Genomic DNA, 16909 nt, shown 5'->3' on the forward strand with positions numbered 1-16909 from the left:
TACGCGTAGATATAAAGAAAATCGAAAACGGAGCTTGTATGTGAAACATACGAATTTTTGAAGTCGGGGTATGAATTTACGAAGCCTGATGCGAACTTGATGACGTGGCCGAATCCTAGCCTTTCACTACTGACCTCGGTACCCGCTTCGGATCATGACACGTTGCACTTCGGTACGCCCAACGTCCGAGCTCGGAACGCGCCGCGTACAGCTGCCTCTTGTGGTCCGAAGAAGAGCCACGCTCTACCACCAAAATTGCGCCACGTGTTGTACGAATCGGACTACGCCCAGCGTACTTCGGATTTACGCCCAGCGTAATCTGAGGTCTCGCTGCTATAAATAGAGGCTGAGGGCTGCCATTCTTTTCACACCAAAACCTCTTCTCTCCCTCACTACTTTCTCTCTCTATCCTATCCTAACCCTCCTAAGTCTAGGTAAACCCCCTAGAACCCAAAGGAAGCCCCGAGAAAAAGAGCCTTTCGGCTCGGGAACGCTGCTCCAAGCGAAGCCCGGTTTTCAAGAAAACCTGCTGTAAGTGAACTACGCCTACGCTATTTTTAATATAGCTTTTAATTAATTATAGTAACGTTATTAGGACCTTATAATAATTATTTGGGCTATTATTATGAGTTATACAAGTGTCGTTATAATATCTTTTTAACTACTCGCAGTACGGGGAATCTTGTTTAAAGGGCCGCATAGGGTTGTTGGATTTCAGAAATGCTATATGCCAAAATGGTCCTGCCCTCCGGTGTTTTATGTCTGGCCCCTATCTATACATAGTGGTTGGAAAATATTGTTTAAACGCTTATATAATAATAATAATAATAAGACTAATAATTAGTCACGGTAAATATTAGACTAAAATCTAGTGGTAATAATACTAGATTTCGTCGAAGGAAAATATTTTTAAGAAGCGAAGCGCTGTCTGAGTTCGGAATCACCACCTTTTCAGGTGAGTGCATAGTCACTTTCATCTTACACATAGATATGAAGTATTTAATATAAACTACGTGCTATGTGTGCATATTGTCTGAATACTTGCTGTCTATGCTGATGAAAGATTTTTATACATGTTTTAAATGATTTAAACTGTATATGTATTTTATATCTACAAAAATGTTGGGGTAAAACATGGGTAGATGTAATAGACGATGTGTGATAAAATGATGAGAGGCCTCGATGTTGTTGTTGTTGATTCTGTCATCTAGCGGAGTATAGATGACGACCACAGACTCTTCTAGACAGTCCAGTGGAACGCTAGCAGGCTCGCAACCTGTAGGTGTTTGTGAACGATGTGTTCACCGGTGTACTCCATCCCCCTCATAGTTTCCTTAAGGACATTTATTGCTGAGGAATCCTCTTAGCACTAGTGTCCATCCCGATAATGATCCTTAGGCTAGGTCCCTTATGATAGGTGTTTAGGGACGTAAAGTGAGGATAACGGGAACGGGTAATCGGGTTATTGTTGGTTGATGTAATTAAATAACTTATTTATTGTGGGTTGAAAACCCTATCTGCTCACCAGGCTCCCAAACCTGACCCACTCAGTTTCATGTATTACAGGTAGTGGTGCTCGAGCATAGATGTGATGTTTTGGATGAGGGATTATGGATATAGGCCTGTAGATATGAATAAATGTAGTAAGGCTTATATTGTACTGTTTATGCTTGTGATCTGTATCGAACATGACATCCCGAGGTTTTTAATGAAATACATTTCTACGGAAATGCTTTGATAAATCTTTATCATATTTTATTTTGGGAATAAATTCCGCAACACTTTTATTTAAAATGTTACTCTGATTTTTAAACAAAGCATAAACAAAATCGGTCTTTTCTGGCCGTGAAAATGGGGATGTCACAAAAGACCCCTTATTTAAACTCAAATATATGCAATCATATTTAAATAACACTCGCACGTCACTTGTCTATGCTAAAGGGACAAACGATACATAACCACTAGTGTTATCTTTTGGTGGACGAGGTGTATTCTCGATTTCTATAACCTATCCATAGGTCGATTACACAGGTTCTTCAAACTGAATGATTTGATCGGAAATTTGTTGATAAAAGATACCTAAGCAATAGAGATTCGAGGATAAGTCCAAAAAAATATAAAGGAAAGAGTTCTTTAATCATCATATAGCATATTATAAGGTCTGATTTATTCTCATCAAAAACTTGTACAATTGACATTCAACCAGTAAGCATGTGACCCTATCCCACTAGAGAACACGAAGACTACCTTGTTCAACTTTTGAACAATTACAGCTCAGCAGCCTTTGCACTCTCAATTAATTCCGATTAGTTTTTGATTAATTATTAATTAATTATTACTATTTTAAATTAATATATTAATCACATAATATATTAAAAAGTTATTTATTACAATTTATTAATCATATAATAAATTAATAAGTCATCATTTCTCTATAAATGTCATTGTAACCATGTTCTAGTTATGAGGGCAACCCAAAAAGGACTTTGCTTTTAATTACAAGTATATACCAATTTAGTTATGAGCTTAGACACCTTAATCCAACAGTTTCCCACTTGGATAAGTCTATAAATACAATTGCAATTATAACCTTGAACCAAACAACAAAGTGTGTTTCCCAAGCCACTGTCAAACTCTGATTCAAATTAGATATTGGCCCTAAGATAAGTGATCAAATATTCATTTATTATTCAAGATATCTTATGGACACGAGACATGGATTATAATCAATCTCACAGTCCAAAATTTTGTTTCCCGATTTCCCTATTTGTGGTGACTAGTGTTGCAAAAATCGGCCTAGTCGGCCAATTAATCGGATTCGGGTAGGGGCCAAGGCGCCTAATTAGGAATCGTCTAAAAAAACTCGGAATCGGTCAAAATCAGCAAAAATCGGTCAAAGTCGGCAAAAATCGTTCAAAATCAGCTCCAATTCGGTCAAAATTGGGAAAATTCGAAATCTGTCAAAATCGGAAAAAATAGGTAAAAATCGAAAAAAAAATCGGAAGAACTCGAAAATTTGAACTTTTTTAGAATAAAATATATAATTGTTATTGATATTCATTTATTTTGTTATAATTTTTAATAAACTTGTTATATATATATATATATATATATATATATATATATATATATATATATATATATATATATATATAATTTTCAAAAATTAATTTCATATAATTTATCCAATCGGAGTACTCCCTGATTACTCCCTGCCTAGACCGATTACTCGTCAGGCGCTAATCGGCCACCCCGGGAATACCTAACTAGTTTTGCAACATTGGTAGCGGCGTCATTAGACTACTAATTGAACAAATCAATTTAGTGCTAACCAGGCCCAACACTATAATGTCAACACCAAATCACCAAAGGGGGCAAAGATATCACTTTTTTTATTAAGGCAAAAGGAAATAATAAACTTTGGCTACATAACTAACCTTTACTTATCAAATCATACATGATACTACGCTTCATAACATCATGTTAGTGATGTATTTACACAACACCAATGCATAACCGACATGAAAATTACAACTTATGTATCTCCGTTTGAAGAATAGAAGATATTATCGTCTTAAAGTTACTCGTGATTGAATCCATGAAGTAATCTCTAAGTGTGGGTTTATCCAATACTCAAAATCTCTATTTTCTAAGTACTCATGAATATTACAGCAATCATGATTCACCATGGTCACGTATAAGTGTCAAAAAAGAGTAAGAGTAGGAATAACGTGCAAGGATTTGCAGATCATCACATAGCGGATGATCTTATGAAAACTATTTGGAGCGATTTGGGCAATATATAGACCGTAATAATCAAGAACAACCCCCAAGAAATCAAAAGCGGGCAACCTTAACCCATAACATAAAATTTATGGTATACCCCCACGTATCCTGTAACAACCCGTCATTTTTCAAGTCAATATAATTCAAACTTGTTCGAACGAAAGTATAAATTTCAATCACGTACAAGTAAATTCACAACATAACTTGATGATATAAGAACTTTGAATGCCTAGAGTGCATGTTCATTTAACTTATATACAAGTATATGTGGAATACCATGTTGAAGTAGGCTAGTATAAGTTAAATACTTAACATAAAATTGTTGGATTAGTGTCTAAGTCCATAACTATAATTGGTATGTACTCGACCCGATTTGGCATGGTCCATTTGGGTTGCATGGCGTCGGAATGATTTGGATAGACTTTTGTGAGAAAATGATATATATGATTTATTAATATATTATAAGTTCTAATATATTAATATGAAATCATATTATTTAATTAGTATTGATCAAGAATTAATTTCGAATTAATTCTGTGATCAAAAGACACTAATTAAATATATGGGGATTGATTGTGTAAATCATTCATTCTTATATATGTGGGCTTATGATCCATAGTTCTTCATGTTGGGCTAAACCCATGGATACTCCATGGAGGTTTTAACCCATGGAGCATGAAGAATTTGGAAAGACATGAGTTACATGGTGTAACCCTAATAGCCACAATATATAAAGACCCCATAGCTCAAGAAAATTGTGCCTAAGGATTCATATGTGAAGGCTAGCCGATTTTGAGCATAAGGACTTTTCTCTCAAGTTATTCCAAGTTGTTGTTGGTGTTGTGTGAACCATTTGAGGTGTCACACTTGGGGCACTAGGCTCTTAAGCTCCATGGAATCAAGCTACAACAAAGAGGTATGTTATCCTAACTATTATCTTGTATTGATTATGCTAAATCGCATGCTAGTTATAGGTTAAGGCCTTGGAATCCATTTGCATGTATAATTAGTGAAAACATAGATCCAAGGTATTTAGGGTTGTATGTGCACCATAGGATGTTGTAGTATACCAAAACCCATCAGTGGTATCAGAGCCGAGGCTTGTTTTCAATTATACTTGATGCAAAAGGCTGAAAATCGAAGTTTTTTGTTGTCTGGACAGGGGACTCGACGAGTCCATTGAGGGACTCGACGAGTCCATGAACAAACTCATCCAACTCGTCGAGTTTGTTCTTGCACTCGGCGAGCTGGACCCCCTGACAGCATATTTTCGAGTTTTTTGGCTGGAATTGGACTAGGAACATTACCCTAAGCTGTTTTTGAACTTATAAACTTGTTTTTGATGTGGTAATGTTCATGCTAATCCAATTTCTTAGATAATTGTCATAATTTCAAGATTTGTATTAGTTGATGTTTTCATGCTAATTTCTTGAAGATTGATGATTTGAATTATCTTGTTCTTATGAGTTAGTTTAGATTAATAGAAAAGTTATGTGATAATTTGTTTTCAATACAAATTGATCTAAATGTTCTTCATAATATGTGTTTTTGTAACTTGTCCACAACTTATATGAAAAGTCACATTTATGATTTTTAAAACTCATAAAATTTCCATAAGTTATAAAAAATGAAGAGTCTCATTTTTAACTGTTTTAAAGTCTTCCATAACTTGTCCTCAAGTTATGGAACTTGAAGAGTTTTTCCATTAAAACTACTTTAAACTCATAAGTTATGGAATTGAAAAGTTTTTTGAATTGTTCAAAACTTGCCCTCAAGTTTTGGAATTTGTAAAGTTTCCCCGCATGAATACTTTAATTCCAAGTTAAATCCTTAGAATTTTAAAAGTTAAAATTCAACCCTTATACTATTATAATATTAATAGTTAATAGTTATATATATGTATAAGAACAAAGTCAGTCTTACCGTTAGTAGGCCTTATTCACGAAGCCGGTCTATAAGGGGGGTATAAGGTTACTGCCTATAAAATGGCAGTTTAATGGGTGTCCACTCTCACCCACCGCTTCCTTGACTGGTGGAGGGTCGTTAGCCGAACGAGTTTGACAGGACATTAATTCTCCCTTCATTAAAAGTATAATGATAAATACTAAGTAACTAAACACTTATAAATTCCCAATCTTAGTTACTTAGGAAAATGTGAATTTGGTGCTAATCCATGAAATTACACTTTGCACCTTGCTTAAGTCGTTAGTGGAGCGTGTGTGGTTAACCGGCACACTAACTTGGATTTAACAAGGTTGGCAAAGGGTGGCTTAAGGTTTATCATAGATCGGTGGAGCGCGTGTGGTTAACCGGCACATCGATTAGGTGATAAATATAAAGGGTACCAAGTATATTTGCATGGTTATTCACATCTTGTTTGTGATCCTCGGCATCCCAGTCACAAACTTGAGAGGGCACAATCTAGATTTAAACATGCCATTGAATAGTTCAAGGAATCTCAAAAGATCTAGGAGTTTCAAACCAATTAAAACCTAATTCCTATTTCGTTTTTCATGGTGGAAATTGGTGAATCGTCATTCGCCTACCTTCAAATATTTTATCGCTTGGATTACGGCATCCCTCTTCCAAGTTATAAAATATTGTGTTGGTTCCTAGCCTTAATATTTCATATTGGGTGTTATATTAAGGACTTAAATCAACTAAACTTGAATTTCTCCCTCATAGATGTCTAGTTAAGACAACTATGATCTTCCCAAATCTCTTGGAACAAGCTTTCCTAATGAAGATGATGTCCCGTGGTTGGACCATGGAAATCATATTTCTCTTCCTCCACCTTTTCCAATAATTCTCCCAATCCCACAAGTTTAAAGACTTTAATAGTTCAAGGTGACTCAAGCCCTATTGGCAAGTCTATGTGCACTCACATCTTGGAGATGAAGTCAGATATTGACAAACCGGGAGAGTTGGGTGTCAAAGTCTTGAGGAAGTTGGTTGTTGACTAGGTTCTTCAATCACTTTCTAAGTCACATAGTGAGTTCTTTAAGGACTACTATGTAACAGACTATGACATGACCCTTATTGATCTTACCTATTTGCTTGTTGCTGCTGAATCAACAATGATTTAGGGCACTGGTAAAGCAAATTTGATTGGAAGATCTACTTCCCAAACTTCCATGGACATTGACAATGGTAACAATGAAAATCCAGAAAAGCTTTCTCTTCCCAATGGAAAGGGATCGGCCATAGTCAACTCGGTTGACCAAATGGTAAAGAGAAAGGCTAAGTCTGAGATAGTCCCGTGTACCATTCCCAAAGGGTCCATATGTTCTATTGCCAATGGAAGGGGCATTGGTTGCGAAGTTGCCCTATTTACCTGAAATATCATGAGGATGGTAAAGTCAAAAGTTTGACTCTACTTCGGGTAAAGTCCACTATCTGACTCTATTAAGTTCCTACTTGGAGATTCTTATACATGATGTGACTAGGTCACATGTTGATGTATAAGAATCAAAGAAAAGAGGAAGCTTAAAGGAAGAGTATGTTGATTCTGATCGCGATGATGGATTTCGATTGCATGGTTCGATGATCAGAATTTTGAGCTGTTGCTTAAGAGTTGTGATAGATTGCTTAGGAATAGATAACAACATAGTTTTCATATGCATTTGCATTGTAAGGATAAGTTTTTCCGTAAGTTTTAAAATAAAAGATAAAGTTTTAATTTTATTTATTTTAAATATCCTTACAATGGCATTTGTGAAAAATTGTTGTTTATATGATTCCATTGATAGCAGTATTGGAAAATGGATTTGATTCTTTCGTCTGTGGTAGTGTCATAATTTACCAAATAAGGAAAGATTCTCATCACCCAAGTTTCAGTTGGATAGAAACTTGGAATCATGCAACTTGTATTGTATGATGAATGAGGATTTTCATCTTTGGGAAATTAAGACTAATTCCGTGATCACATGTATATGTGAGTCAAGTGAAGGACTATGAGATCGAGTACACATTCTTGTGCACTTGTCAACCACAAAGATCGATAAGACTATTCGTCATGATTTACTAAAGTTTAGTGAATATGGTTATACTTACAAGTTTAAGTGTAATTCTGAAACATTGGAAACGTTTCAATGTAAGGCAGAACGAACAAGAAGAATCAAATTAGGCAGAAAGATAAAAGTTTGTCCAATCTAAAAAGATGGGAGAGTATTTGAGTATCTTGTTTTATGATTATCTTAGTGGTTATGAAACCATATCACAATTTATTCTCTAAGGACATCTTAGTGCATTTGTTTGACTAAGAAAAGGAATCATGAATTGTTGAATTGGTTAAATCAAAACGATAAGTCATACTTCGTTCCAAAAAAAAATTGAGTCTTAGAGTCATACTCCAAGATTGTAACTTGAGTGACATAATCCTTAGAAGGTTTATAACACTTGTCAAATGTAGAGTAAAATGTTTTCTTACTCTTGTACATTTGAGATTGGTAAGTTGTGATGTTTTGGATAAAACAAAGACCAACTAAGACCAATTAAGTAAAGTGTTTATCTTGATAAGAACCCACACTAACTCTTGAATATTTGTTTTGTCAAGGAATGGTTCTTGACAAGAGAATCTTATATGTCAAGAGGTCAGAGGGAGTCTTAAATATCTTGAAAAGTTTCAAGAACTAATCAAGGGTACTGGTTATCACTAGCACACAACTTGAGGCTTGTAACCTATCCTCTTGACATATTCTTATTTCTGTGCCCATTCCAGTTAAAAGTTGACTATGCATGTGAGTTCTGTGAGTTCTCAGTTGTTTCCATAACTACTTGGAAGCAATGGTAGGCCCTTGTGCTGCCAAGTGGCAAGAAGTTAAGAGTGCACAAGTTCAGTCCATATGAGTTTGGATTTGTCACTAAACTTGTCTTGTGATTATGGTTTTGATAAATTTACATGGATAGGAACACATACACCAGTAAAATCTAAGTGTCATAAGGTTTCTCTTCGATTCATGAAAATGATGGTGAGGAAACTCTTTCACTAAGTAGATTTTAGGTAGATAGCAATTGTGATATTTGCATTCTCAAAGTCGTTAGTGGAGCGTGTGTGGTTAACCGGCACACTAACATGGACTTGTGAGAAATGGCAAAGTTCTAAACAAATTGAGACTATAATTACGGCATCCCTTTTTATAGTTCTACAAATTGTTTAGACACACATGTGAGATATCTAAGAAAAGGTGTATGATTTTTGATAAAGTTTTATCAAAGCATCTCGTATCAGAAATCTGAACTTTGGTAAGAAAGACAATAAAGTATTGATTTCTAGAAGTCCAGCTGATTTCTGGATACATGTCAAAGCTAGTGGGAGCATAAGTGTTATGCTAATAATTATCATGCTAGTGGGAGCATGATTATTATATTAGCTGTTGCGAGTTAGCAATGTTAATTATAGAAAACAAAAGTTTCAATTTGCAAAATGCGCTTTGTAGGGTTTGAAAAGTTGTTTTGCTATAATTAAGGGAGAGGAAATTATACTTCATTTCAAATCTAAAAGCTTAGATCATGAGAATCAAATTTAGTCAAATATATATATGAATGTTATGTTGGAAAGGTTTAACATAAGCAAATTCCATATATGGGAACATTATTTTTGTTCTAAAATTCAATTATGATTACGGCATCCCTTTTCAAAGTCTGAATTATGAGAACATGGCAAATAGAAATAGAAATATTATAGCAAAAGACTGGTCTAGTATCATGTCTTTATGTGAGACATCATGAATCGTGTCCCATATGCTTCGGATATAGGATCGATTACATGTGCTATAATATTCATCCGTTCTAAATTTTCCAAATGCCTAGGGCATTAAGAGGGAAAAAGGACAAGAACTAGATATGACTAAAATGATTAAGCAATTGTCGAGGACAATCTAAGGTTGACCAAAGATTGGTTGCTCATGGACAATTGGAAGTATAGTGTTAATTTTGAAAGAACCATATTGACATATTCTAAAAAGAGGCAACTCTTGTTCAGAAGTGATTGTTAAAATGAGAATGTGGAAATGTTTCCATAGGTGGAAGTTGTTTTTCAAATATGTGTAAGATTAGAAAACTTAATGCAAGAAGGATGTTCAAAGCAATGTACTTTGAATGTGAGACTTCGTTTCCATGGAATTGATCTCCATCGGAATACTCTGTAATGTCTGTTGACAAGTCTTTGTGACTTTGTGCATAGTCATTACGAGAGGATCAATGCATATAAGTTTAGAATCTAACAGATTTCGGTAAATGGCAGGAATTTGGAGGAATTCTTACATTTACGATAAGGATTTGGATTGTGAAATGAGAATCATTGGAATTATGTTCAATTGATCTATTCCACAAAGTAAGGATCATAGACAAACATAGTGTGCATACTTGGAGTATGGCGTAACTGTTGTTTGGACAAACATAGTGTGCATGCTTGGAGCATGGCATGACTATTGTTTTGATTCAAGTACTAAGTTGATTATTTGAAACAGTATGCAATGAATAATGTGTAATCAATATGGTGATAAATAAAAGGTGTTTTATTTATATTAATAAGTTCTGAGACCATATTGGATTCGATTATTCTTGTTTTTCACTTTGCATGTTTTTGACTTCCCGGATAACTAGGTTATTCAAACTATCCACAGTCGATCATACTTTGGAAGTAGGAATTGAGGCAAGACTGTCATGAAGGGTCTGTAGTTTGTCTGGGACAAAGTGGTTGCAGTGTTCATGAGTAGAATGAGATTCGAGTATTGGATTCAACCCACGCTCATTTGAATCACTTCAGGGATTTTATCACGAGTGAATCATGAGACGATAATATCATATAAGTCTTCAAACCTAGAGATATGAGTTGTTGCCTATGAGTTGGTTATACATTGATTGTACGAAAACGCATTGGTAACTCTATGTTATAAAACGTGCATTTGTGTATGATTCAACAAGTAGTAGAACAAGCATATGAGTTGAAGTTTATCCATTCCTTTTACCCTTGGAGGGATAAAAGCAATATCTGTGGGCCCCTCGATGATTTGGTGATGACAAACGTAAGTGCTCGGCCGGCTGGACTGATTTGATTTGTTCAATTAGTCAGTCGTCATAAATCGGAAATCTGGAAACAACAGATGGACAGAGAGAATGATTAAAATCCATGTCTCAGTCCATATGATATCTAGAATGGAGGAATATATGATCCCTTATCTAATGGACGCGTCATTGATTTGTTCAGAGTACGACAACGACTTTTAAGAGCTACGATTTCTAGTCGGGTTGCAGAGTCATACGCAATAATAGTTTTAGACTTATCCAAGTGGGAGACTGTTGGATAAGTGTTAAAGTCTATAACTATAATTGGTGTGTACTTGACCCGATTTGGCATGGTCCATTTGGGTTGCATGACATCGGAACGATTTGGATAGACTTTTGTGAGAAAAGGATATATATGATTTATTAATATATTATAAGTTCTAATATATTAATATGAAATCATATTATTTAATTAGTATTGATCAAGAATTAATTTGGAATTAATTATGTGATCAAAAGACACTAATTAAATATATGGGGATTGATTGTGTAAATCATTCATTCTTATATATGTGGGCTTATGATCCATAGTTCTTCATGTTGGGCTAAACCCATGGAGTAACCCATGGATACTCCATGGAGGTTTTAACCCATGGAGCATGAAGAATATGGAAAGACATGAGTTACATGGTGTAACCCTAATAGCCACAATATATAAAGACCCCATAGCTCAAGAAAATTGTACCTAAGGATTCATATGTGAGGGCTAGCCGATTTTGAGCATAAGGACTTTTCTCTCTAGTTATTCCAAGTTGTTGTTGGTGTTGTGTGAACCATTTGAGGTGTCACACTTGGGGCACTAGGCTCTTAAGCTCCATGGAATCACGCTACAACAAAGAGGTATGTTATCCTAACTAGTATCTTGTATTGATTATGCTAAATTGCATGCTAGTTATAGGTTAAGGCCTTGGAATCCATTTGCATGTATAATTAGTGAAAACATAGATCCAAGGTATTTAGGGTTGTATATGCACCATAGGATGTTGTAGTATACCAAAACCCATCAAAAATCACATTAGATCAAACCAAGCTTACACTAGTTCAAATAAAAGGATTTTACTTAACTTAATACATGATACATCAAAGTATAAAGGTAGTTTCGGTCTAGGGAATCTATTTCCAAACTCAAACCGTGAACACCTCCTTCTAGAAGACCTTGACCGAAAACCCTTTACTCTTGGACTTTAAGGACCGCAAACCCTTCACCATTTGACTTTCTTTGCCGAAAACACTTTACTCTTGGACTTTAGATCGCAAACACTTCCTTTATGGAACTGTATGACCGAAAACCCAAAGGTTTAGCCCCCATTAGGACCAAAAACCATCAATATATATATAAGTGTTTGGCAATAAACCCAATTCATTTCTCAATTTCCCAACCGTAAACACTTCCATTTTGCTCTCAAAAGTTGTGAGAATCCTCTCAAGTATCATACGAAATCTTCAAATCTTCAACCAAAATCCTTCAAATCTTCATAAGATCCTCAAGAACATTCATCTCATCTTCAAATCTTCATAATCTCACCAAGAAAATCAAGAACACACCGAAAACTCTTCAAGCCCACCAAAAACCTACATTTTCTCACCGAAAACACCTTGCAACACTTCAAATAATTCCAAAATAATTTTGTAAGTATTCCTTACATAATTAAAGTGTTGTCTAACAATTTAATTATTATTTAAACATTTATGAAATCTATTATTTAAATTAATATCTTATTAATTTAAATACGACGTCGGATAAAATTATTTTTGGGGTAACGCTATTCTCACGTACGCTATCTCGAGGATCGTCTCTATAGTTTTGCTATCCGAACGCGAACACGCACTAGAGGTAAGTTCATACCCCTACGTTTTCACTATTTTTCTATGTTTTTAGGGGGGGAATACAAGTAAAACTCAAGGACTTTTGTGTTAATATTCAAACGATTTCAAAACGTTTCAGCCCATTGTAATAGTTTCAAACTGAATTATCGCCGCATTTTATCAACATATATTTATATATTTTTAACCCTTTTGTAACATGTCGAGCAAAAGGGTATCTTTCATGAATCGCTTACTACTGTTTTATACATCCTATTAAATTGCAAAAGTTTCATTTCAAAACAAGAACATACATTTAAACTATAATAAGTATAGTTTGGGAAACACTACACTATTTTACAAGTTCAAGAACACTATACAGAAACAAGTATATAAACTATAATAGGTATAGTTTACGGAACACTACTCTATCTCACTATTTCAAGGATACACTGCTAAATAATTATTTAAGTATAATTATTTTACATTACAAAGTACACTACTACAAGGCAATGCATACAATTTCAAGTACAAGAGAACACTACTACACTACACGTAAAGTAGTTAATACAAGGTTGTGAGGCACTACTTCGTTGTACCCATCAGGGTACAGGTCCAAGTCCTGTAAATTATAACCAGAGTCTCCTGGAGGGAGAACGTGAATTTGTGTACAGATCTATACGGGACTGACAATCCCGCACCTGAGCTGCTTGCAACAGCTAGGCAGGCAGGCCTGGGGTGACAAATGTCATAACATTCTGACGCCTGAAGAACGTCGTAGAGACCACTAGGTCATATCAAGCATGGTTATATGAAACTCACAATAGTATTAACTAAAACATTTATTTATGGGATTAACACTACTTCAAATGGTTTTATTTTAAATAATGAAACTACAGTACACTATTTTACACTACAGCTGCTGGATTCCAGACATTCATACGATAAGGTTTTCATACAAACACTACTACAGTATACTACTTTTCTAGTACAGAATACACTAGTACAATATACAATTTCAAGAAACCATTCACGATATAGTTTTATTTAATAATAAGACTACAGTTTACTACTACAACGTACAGATCACTATTTCAAAGTACAACAACAAACATACATTTTGGTCCTAAGTACTAAGACTACATTTCATTCATTAAAGAAAATATTGGATTTTCTGGAATTACACTACAACATTTTCAAAGAACAAAAACAAGCTTTCCATATCAAATACATACTTATGAACTCACTAACTTAAATGTTGACACACTTTCAAACCCACTTGTATTCTCAGGGAACCGGTAGACAGGTACACCCACAGGTTTTGAGAAGACGGAGCTTTTAGAGTCGCGTCTTTTATACTTTTGCTATACACTTTTGATGTCATACAAACTATGTATTGAACATATGTATATACTATATTCTATCAATGTAATGGTTGTGTTTGCTTTGATTACTATTATGCAGTTGTTGTGATACTGTACATGACGTCCTCCGCCCCCGAACGTTTCCGTCGTTCCGGTTTGGGGGTGTGACAGATTGGTATCAGAGCATTGTTTATAGTGAGCGAAGTATATCAAACCTTACAAGGTATACAACTATAAACACAAAGGGGTCGGAGTGCTCTGACTAAAAGTATACTTTTAAAATATAAGTATTTTATAAAAAGTATACAAACATACATACATACCAGAATCAGTATCACAGTAAGAACTACACAAAAGTATTTAGATGTTGGACACTGCAGTTAAACCTAGACAGTTATGTAATCATATCTGGGATAAATATAGCCTGATCAACTATATTTATTTGAGATACGACCAACATGTGTTTAGGAGTGATAGTGGTGTTGAAGCAAGTCTAAAACTTACCAACAATACACCCAAGAGAAACTCTAGAACCAAACATAAAGATAAAATACTATAGGAGTATTTTGGCACTATAACACTAGCACAACAATATTTAGGCCTCGATAGTTATATATACTAATAGTCGACAAGGGCCTTCTTACAAGAATCAAACATGAGAAAACAAAGAACCCTTGTTGGTAGGTCTATAATTACTAAAGTGTATATGCAAGTATTATATATAATTAAGATTTTATTGACTTAGAATTTGTGATATAGCTTTACTTCCTGTTCCTTGTTTGGTTGTGGACTTAGAGTAGAGTCGCTCACTCGAAGGTCTATTTAGCTTTAATTATATATAATTTGTATACACTAGGTGATTATAGGGGGACCAGTGTGAGCCACACTATACAAATTCTTTAAAAAGTGTTGCTATAAACGAAGTTGGCGATTGTTTACTTATACTAGTAGACTTCCACTGTAAATCGCTTAATAGAACACTATCACAGTCAGGATAAGATATATCTTGTTCATTATCACCTGACTCATGACTAACATAGAGGACTTATCATTACTTTCTCTTTAATCATTATAGAGAAAGATGCCTCCAAATAAGTCCAACCGGAACAAAAAGAACCAGTCAACGAATCCACCACCTCCTCAGTATGATATTGCTGTCTTTCAGGCAGCAGTGGCGGCCAATGTGGCAGCCGTAATGTCGCAAATTAATGTCATTGGGGCGAGTAGTGGTGGAAACCCTTTTAACCACGGAGATAGTCATGGACACCCGAGAGAGTGTTCCTACAAAGACTTCACGAACGCTAAACCCAAATCCTTCGATGACACTGGAGGTGTCATTGCTTTAACATGTTGGTTCCAGAAGATCGAATCGGTATTTGAGATTTGTGCGTGCCCTAAAGCCAGCAAAGTAAAATTACAGCATGCACTTTCACCGACAGAGCCCTATCATGGTGGAACAACCGAGTCAAGTCATTGACTCTTCCAGTAGCCAATGCCATGAGTTGGGATAATTTAAAGGAACTTATGGTAGCAGAATATTGCCCGAGAGGCGAGGTGCAAAAGCTAGAGGAAGAGCTCTGGAGTCTGAAGATGAAGGACTCCGATATCGCTTCTTACACCGCCAGATTCAGTGACCTGGCTCTTCTGTGTCCCGGGATGGTCACCCAGAGAGCAAGAAGGTGGAAAGATATGATGGGTTTTAGGTAAAACAAATAAACTAGAAAACAATTCCTAAGTTCACATGCAACCTACTTTGGATCTATGTTTTAACTATTGAACATATAACTTTGAATTGCAAAACAAGAACCCTAGAGGAGAGAGGCTAATTTCGAAATTAACAAACTAGGGTTTAGGAGTTACATACCTTTCAATTGTTATAGCAAACAATTGATAATCCTCTTGATCTTGATCTTGATCTTCTTGGAAGGTTAGCACCACAAATGTAATGCCTCTAATGGAATCACACCTAAGAACTAGCAAGAAGGAAACTTGGAGGAGAGAGGATGGAGAGAGTATGTAATTTCGGCCTTAGGGTTTCTTCCAAAGAAATCAGTGACCTCAAATGTGAGCCAGGAGGCTCCTTAAATAGTTGAGGGATCTAGGGTTTAGGGGAAACCCTAGTTATCCTTTGCTTAGGGCCTAAGCAAGATCCAAAGGCCTTATTTGGACCCCTTGGACGAAATCTCTAGGGTTTCCCCTAATAATTTCGTCCACCTCCTTCCAAGGGGGTTCTGGAACCTTCCACTCAACTATTAGTTAATTGCAAACTAGTCCCTGCACTTTATAATTAATTCTTTTAACCCCAAAATTAATTCTGATTAATTTCTGGCTAACTATTAATTAAACATAATGATTTCTAATTAATATATTAATCTTTTAACATATTAATAAATCATTTATATTAATTCATTAATCTTATAAATTAATATCTCTCCTTTCATAATTTCCTTGTCCAGTTGCTAGGTTGAGGGCAACCCAAAAGGACTGTGCTGCTATCAATTCAAGTACATACCAATTATAGTTATGGGCTTAGACACCTAATCCAACAGTCTCCCACTTGGATAAGTCTGTAACTATAATTGCTAGTATGCCTTCTAAATTTGACCAGCAAATTGTAGCTTCCAAAAAGCTGCTGCCGAACTCTGACCCAGTCAGTTACGTGTCCTAAGATAATTGATCATATAATCCTTCGTTCTGCTAGATATCCCTAGACATAAGACATGGAATGTAATCAATCTCTTTGTCCGGAATCTATGTTTCCCGATTTCTGATTTGTGATGATGTAGGACTTCTAATCGAACACATCAATCTAGTCCTGGCTGGGCCCAGCACATAAGTCAACACCAAATCATCGAGGGGCCCACAGATATCGCTTTTCCTATTAGGGC

Source organism: Lactuca virosa, chromosome 4 (genome assembly GCF_052849685.1).
Source record: "Lactuca virosa cultivar CGN04683 chromosome 4, Lactuca_virosa_CGN04683_v6, whole genome shotgun sequence".
Classification (NCBI taxonomy): Eukaryota; Viridiplantae; Streptophyta; class Magnoliopsida; order Asterales; family Asteraceae; genus Lactuca; species Lactuca virosa.